The sequence below is a fragment of the Arachis duranensis genome, chromosome 8, assembly GCF_000817695.3.
Source record: "Arachis duranensis cultivar V14167 chromosome 8, aradu.V14167.gnm2.J7QH, whole genome shotgun sequence".
Lineage (NCBI taxonomy): Eukaryota > Viridiplantae > Streptophyta > Magnoliopsida > Fabales > Fabaceae > Arachis > Arachis duranensis.
In genome coordinates, this window is record NC_029779.3 from 45,178,591 (window position 1) to 45,185,447 (window position 6,857).

The following is a 6,857-nucleotide window of genomic DNA, read 5'->3' on the forward strand; positions in this document are numbered from 1 at the left end:
TAGATGATCTTTTAGAGATTTTTTTTCTTTTTACTGATTTTATTGTCCATAAAACATATTAAAATATCTTTTATCAATTAAATTTTTTAAAAAAAATATAATACTAAAACTTTTATGACCAAAAAATTTAAAATTTGTTTTTTATCGACTCTAAAAAATTTTTTAACATTAGGCAAATAAAAATTCAAAAAAAGATTTTGCGTGAATAATAAATGTATTACAAATATAATTATTTATATATTTTTTAAGTATTTTAGAGAAATAATTTTATAACACAAGAATATCATTTCTAAAAGTTGAACTCCCAGTACCAAAAAAATAAAAAATAAAAAGTTGAACTCCAATAAATTGTTGAATTTTCCCCAAGGCTATTATAATATTATTTGCGTCTTTTGCTAATATTATATATTGTTGGTTATTGATTTATTATATATATGATACTATGTATTGTTATTGCTATCCAACTACATCATATATACGTCCATTGTTGCATTATAAATGCACCCAAATACATGTGCCCTATCCTTTGCTTGACCCAAAAATCATGTTAATGTATAGTTATTAAAATCGAATTGGTGATTAAATTGATTAGATTATTGGTATACTGATTTATTAGTTTAATCAGTAAATTATAAGTTGAACGGTTAGAATCAGTTTTACACAAAATAAAAAATATAAAAATAGTTAAAAGCATTTTTCTAAAAAGATGCAAATATCAAAATTGAAAATTGAATGGTGAATAAAACAATGAAACTATCTAAGAGTTATTGTTATTTATGCTCATAGAATTTTTCATTTTAGTTATAATAAATCATATAAAAATAAGTTGAGGACTCTTTTACCTTACACTTAATACAAAATTGAATAGAGAGATGAAGAAAAAAAGAATTATAAGCTGAGATAAAAATAAATCACTTGTATCTATGGGTCTTAATCTTTTCTATTTAAGACCTACATCTTATATAAAACACTACATCAAATACATCAAACTGCAGCTTATATCAAGAAAATCATCAGTAAAAACCAAAAACTAATTTCTGCAGTTAGTTAATTAAGTTCTTGTAAGTTTTTAAATCTTACATTCTTGAACTTTTTGATCTGTCTTGATAACACTGAAAATTAAATGAAATCACAAAGCATGGCATTTAGTACAAATGTGAGAGCTGATTACTGTGGATTACTTTTAAAAGTTATCATTTAACAATCTAAGAAAAAAAAAAAAACACAGAACAGAACATAGGGTAAACACATTAATCATCAATTTCAACATAAAATGGCTGATGATTCACAGCAACAAAACACAACCATAAACATCAATAATCAGAAGAAAAAACATCACTCCATTATTAAACTTATATATATTACACTGCCAAGAATCAACATCAATCAATTACTGAATAAATAGATTCATAATCAACAAGTTATAATCAACAACAATAAAAAATAGACAGATTCATAATCAACATCATTAATCAATTCTTCACTCACTTAATCAAATTATAAGCTAATTGAATAACGAAAACAAAAATTATAGAAAATTTCAAGAACGCAGAGAAGAGAAAAAACACGGCGATGGCAAAGAGTGGCAGTAGCTACGGACGAGGATGCGACGAAGAGAGACGCACAGAAACAGAGACGAGACAATGTTAGAGACGCATCGGAACTGGAAAAACGAAGCAGAGGAGCCAACGATCGTAACTTTTGGACTCTAGAGTTCGACCATTCAAGACTTCAAAAGAATTAACTGGTAAGAAAGAGGTTGATCTTATAATCAGTTCAGCGATTTTTTGGTTCGACAGGTTAATCCGATCCAATTCTTACCACTAATATGTCTCGCACGTAGTACTATAGCTACCTCCATGATTCTGCCACACCCCTTTCACACTTTAAGTAGTTAAATATTTCAAATACTAACAAAAACACCCGCACGAGTATAATGGTATAGGACGATTCATGTTAAATAAATAGTTTTTGTAATAAACTTCCGGGATTTTTGAAATCTTAGTTGGTCCGATGATGATCTTTTTTCTTGTAATAAATATTTTTTGTCCACTTAGACAATAACATGTCATATCTCTTGATTTAGATTTAGTATCCTTTTTACTTTTAATTTGTTTTCTTAGCTTGTTGTATATATCTAATTTTGTACCAAATTTCCTTAAGAAGTTAAAATATTTTCAATCTCAAACGTTCAAAGAAATGCAAGGTAAGCTATTATTATTTTTAAAGGACTTGTATTAATTTTTTTAAAATAAATATTGAAATTTTTTTGTAAAATGTGTCAAAGTGTTTAAGATTGCAGTGGTTTTTCAACCACTCATACTAAGCTTGGAATTATAGTTCAGCAATGAATAAATATAAAATCATAGTATCATTTGGTCCATACGCAATTATAAGGTCTTAACTCATAAATCTTCGTTTTTATCATTTGTTCTTCCTCCTTTATTTTATGTTGTCCTTCTCCTCATCTTCATTCATCTCTTCTCCCACTCTCTCACTCTCTCATTTCGATTGCTTCCTCTTTTCTCCTTTTGCTGCCCTCCATTTCTCCTTAACCCACACCAAACTCGTTTTCAAGTCCATTTCCAATATCTCCATTAGTGCCAATAGCTCTGCTCCCAAAACCGTTATCTAATTTGACGCTGATGCCACAACTGGTTTCCCTCCTAGAAAAAATATCGTAAATGGATTCGAAACCACGTCATCATTTAGCGCACTCTCGCTTCAGCCAATTTTCAGAGACATGGTGAGCTTTCTGAAAAGACTTTCTTCTTCTATGGTCCAATCGAGAGTAGAAGGGGAAGGACTCGCTTTTTCAGGAACCACGATAAGGACGAAAAATCCTTGATGGATCATGACGACATTTAATCCGATTTTGAACCCACCACGACAATGTGCTCCTCGATGATTACGAGGACGAAGGGGACGATGGCAATTGGTGACGTCACCAGTGCTCGCCGACTCCGGTCTACGATAATGATTCATCCAAGTCAAAGTTCAGGAAGAGGCTCATTAAGAAGGGTAACACTAGGGGACAGTCGGTAGCGTCAGAACTCGAAGACGAGGTGGCAGAAGAAGAGTATGTGTTAGAATTTGGTTGAATTAGTCCCACATTTGCTTAGGATAGCAAATGGAGCGGGTGGCCTAGGCTATAAATATGAGGCTAAGTTCTCCATATTTTTTGCACCAGCCAGAAACACTTAAAGCTTGTATCTGACTTTTCTTTTTCTCTATATCTTTTGATTAGAGAGTGTTGTGAGGTGTAGTTAAATATTTGCTTTGAGAGTGTGGGTGTACTGGGGTGCCGGTGTTAGAGAGAAAGAAGTCTATGTGTTGTAACAATTTTCACATAGTGATATTTTCTGGTTGTCATTTGGCAAAGGCCGTGATTTTTTCTCCAGTAATTGGAGTTTTCACGTTAAATTATTGTGTTGTGATTGTGTCTATTTTATTTCTCTGTGAAAGGTATTTTCTCAAGGGAAAATGGTGTATTATTCCCAACAAGTGGTATCAGAGCTTCGGTTCGGTGGGATTTATTCTTAGTATGCTCTGTGGTTGCAGCCTAGTCTGACCTTCCACATCAGAAAAGAATTTTGTCCTGTAATTTGAGGTTGATCTTTGGTTGTTGTTGTTGTTGCTGGAAGGCAGTGTGACACTGTGAGAGTGCAGTTTGGAAAGGTTCTGACTAAGGAAAGACTTGGTATTTAAGTGTGTCCATTGTGACCCACCTCTCTTTCCTGGGGACCATTCCTAGTGCACGGTCTACAGTTGAGTTATACTATTCCAGTATACGGTTACAACAATGTCAGGATATTCAAGTGTTGTGAAGCTTGAAATAGAAAAATTTGATGGAAGAATCAATTCTGGCTTGTGGCAAATACAAGTCAAGGATGTGTTGATACAATCAGGTTTGTAGAAGGTGTAAAAGACAAGAAGCATCCTCATGGTATTACCGCACTGCCATGGATAAGGATAAGTTGTGGCAATCGGGTCCACAATTGCACACGGGCATTGGTTGGCGTTGAGATGCAAGGTGTGTGGCGAAGTTATGTCGATGGCTGAAGAACTTCTAGGAAAAGCCAATTTGGAAGTTGCACCATGAATTTTCAGCAAGGTTTCGATCTGTACCAAGGCAAAATGCTTGGAGTGGTCTAATTCCAAGTGAGTATACTTTCATGGTGGAGTATGATAGTTCTCTAAACTATGATTATCGGTATAGACAATGATAGCAAAGAATTATCGGTGTTGACTATGAAAACTGAAGATGTGTGACTATTTCAATCAAGGTGGAGATTGTTAGAATTTGGTTGAATTAGTCCCACATTGCTTAGGATAGCAAACGGAGTGGGTGGCCTAGGCTATAAATATGAGACTAAGTTCTCCATATTTTTTGCACCAGTTGGAAACACTTAAAGCTTGTATGTGACTTTTCTTTTTCTCTATATCTTTTGATTAGAGAGTGTTGTGAGGTGTAGTTAAATATTTGTTTTGAGAGTGTGGGTGTACTGGAGTGCCGATGTTAGAGAGAAAGAAGTCTATGTGTTGTAACAATTTTCACATAGTGATATTCTCTGGTTGTCATTTGGCAACGACCGTAGTTTTTTCTCTAGTAATTGAAATTTCCACGTTAAATTCTTGTGTTGTGATTATGTCTATTTTATTTCTCTGTGAAAGGTATTTTCTCAAGGGGAAATGGTGTATTATTCCCAACAGTATGAAGGCGGGGTGAGGTTCACGAGGGAGGGATCGGAGGAAAGGAGGAAGAGGAAAAAGAGAAATGAGGGTGGAAGTGGGAAGAAGGAGAAGAAGCTTAAGGGGAGTTCAGGTTTGCGAGTGGCAGAGGTCCAAATTTGGGGAATCTAATAAGAAAGGAGAGGAAGTATGGATGTTAATGGGGTGGGGCGGGGGCGGGGGATGTTTTCATGCTCCCCGTCCCCGTCCCCAAAATTAATCTCCGTCCCCGTCCTGTTCCCTGCCATGGGTGAATAATTGTCCCCATCCCAGTTTCCGGCATTCCCTGCATTTCCTGCATTTTCTGCAGGCCCCATTCTCCATCTCTCTATGTTTAACATTCATATGAACATTATAATAAAAAATATCAACAAATAAAAAAAAACTACAAAATATTATTACAAACATACAAACATACTTTATCCAAGATTATAAGTCCAGAAATATAACATAACAAATCATAATCCATAAAATAAAATCTTGAACAATAGGGTTAGGATTTTTCAATGAGTAAAATTACTAAAAAAACCCCTATATAGAAATAAAGTAAGGATTATTAAGTAAGTTTAAAAATTCGGAGAATTATCGAGAATGTGGCGGGGATCCCCGCTTGGGTCTTCGCACCTGTCTCGGAAGAATTTCGCTCCCTATCCCCATCCCCACGGAAAAAATTTCCTACCATTGGAGCCCCATTCGAGGTGGTTCTCGCGGGAATCCCTGCCTCCTGAGAATTTTTGACACCCCTAGAAAGAAGAACAATGATGATGAAGAACAATCTAATAATTGTTTATGGATCACTTTGAGTGTTTTAAACAAATTTGGGATACTAATTTAAGTTAAATTTATTATTTATCCACGTCATCTTGCAGCAAATTACCAAGTTGACCCTTAATTGCACATATCAGCAACGTTAAAACGGTTGATGACATTTAGACTAACAAAAACTCATATTTCTGAAAATAAGAGATATATTTAATCATTTTAAAAAGTGAAAAACTTAATTGAAACGAATTAAAAATTTCAAAAACTATTTAAGACATCATCTCTATTGTTATATATTTTGAGACATAAAACAACATCAAAACAACTTTATTTTCGTTTTTAACTAACCTCAAAATTTGCTGGTAGAAATTAAACTAACTCAATACCCTTAATCTAGACAGATTTTTGTTTTTCTTTTTTATAGACTAAATATTCCCTCATACATATCTAGAAGCCAAAAACTAGTTTCATCCGATTCTTATGAAAAATATTTTTCGAAAAATTCTTATTTTATACTTTACATCACCATCATCTTCACCTTTACAAAATGGTAGGTGGCATCTCAGGGAAGAAATTCTAAAATGATTCCTTCAAAAGTATTTAAGAACTTTTGTTCTCTCTCTCTAATATAATTAAGTCTACCGTAGTACTTATTTAAATTGGATTAATTCAATTTGAGATAAGTATAGAGCGATAATTGAATTAAGAAAACAATTTATATCGTAATGAACAAACAACAGTGTACTTTTTGGTTCGGAACAAAGACAAAACCGTGCTTTTGTTTATTTCCTATTTGAGCCATGACCTAAGAAATATTATTTGTTTTTTGTTCATACTTTTCCACTGAAAATTTGAACCAATAAATAATAGTTGAACGATTTGGGCAGCTAAGTCATTTTTTTAAGACTTGGAGAGCAAGACAAAACTGGAATACACGATTCAGTTCCTTGAGTTCTAAATGAATATGCTTTTATTATATGTTAAAATATGACATGATTAGAAACAATTCAAATTGTAAATACATCAGTAATGACGTATTTTATTTTAGAATAAACACAAAGAACTAATTTTTAATTAGTTAATTTTATTTATAATATTTTTTCATACAATTATTTTTATAATTCTTTTAAAAGATTTAAAGTTAAAATTTAGTATCTAAAATTTAAAATAAAAGATAATTTAAAAAATTATTCTCTAATTAACTCTTTATTTTATTTTATTTGATGGAAATATTAGTGGCGTAGTTTAATAGACGCTCGTCCGCGCGCCATTGATTTTAATTAAACAGCACTATTTAGATGGGAATGAAAAGTTATATTTTTGGCCAATAAATTATAACTCAAATGACATAGTCTCTTTATCTT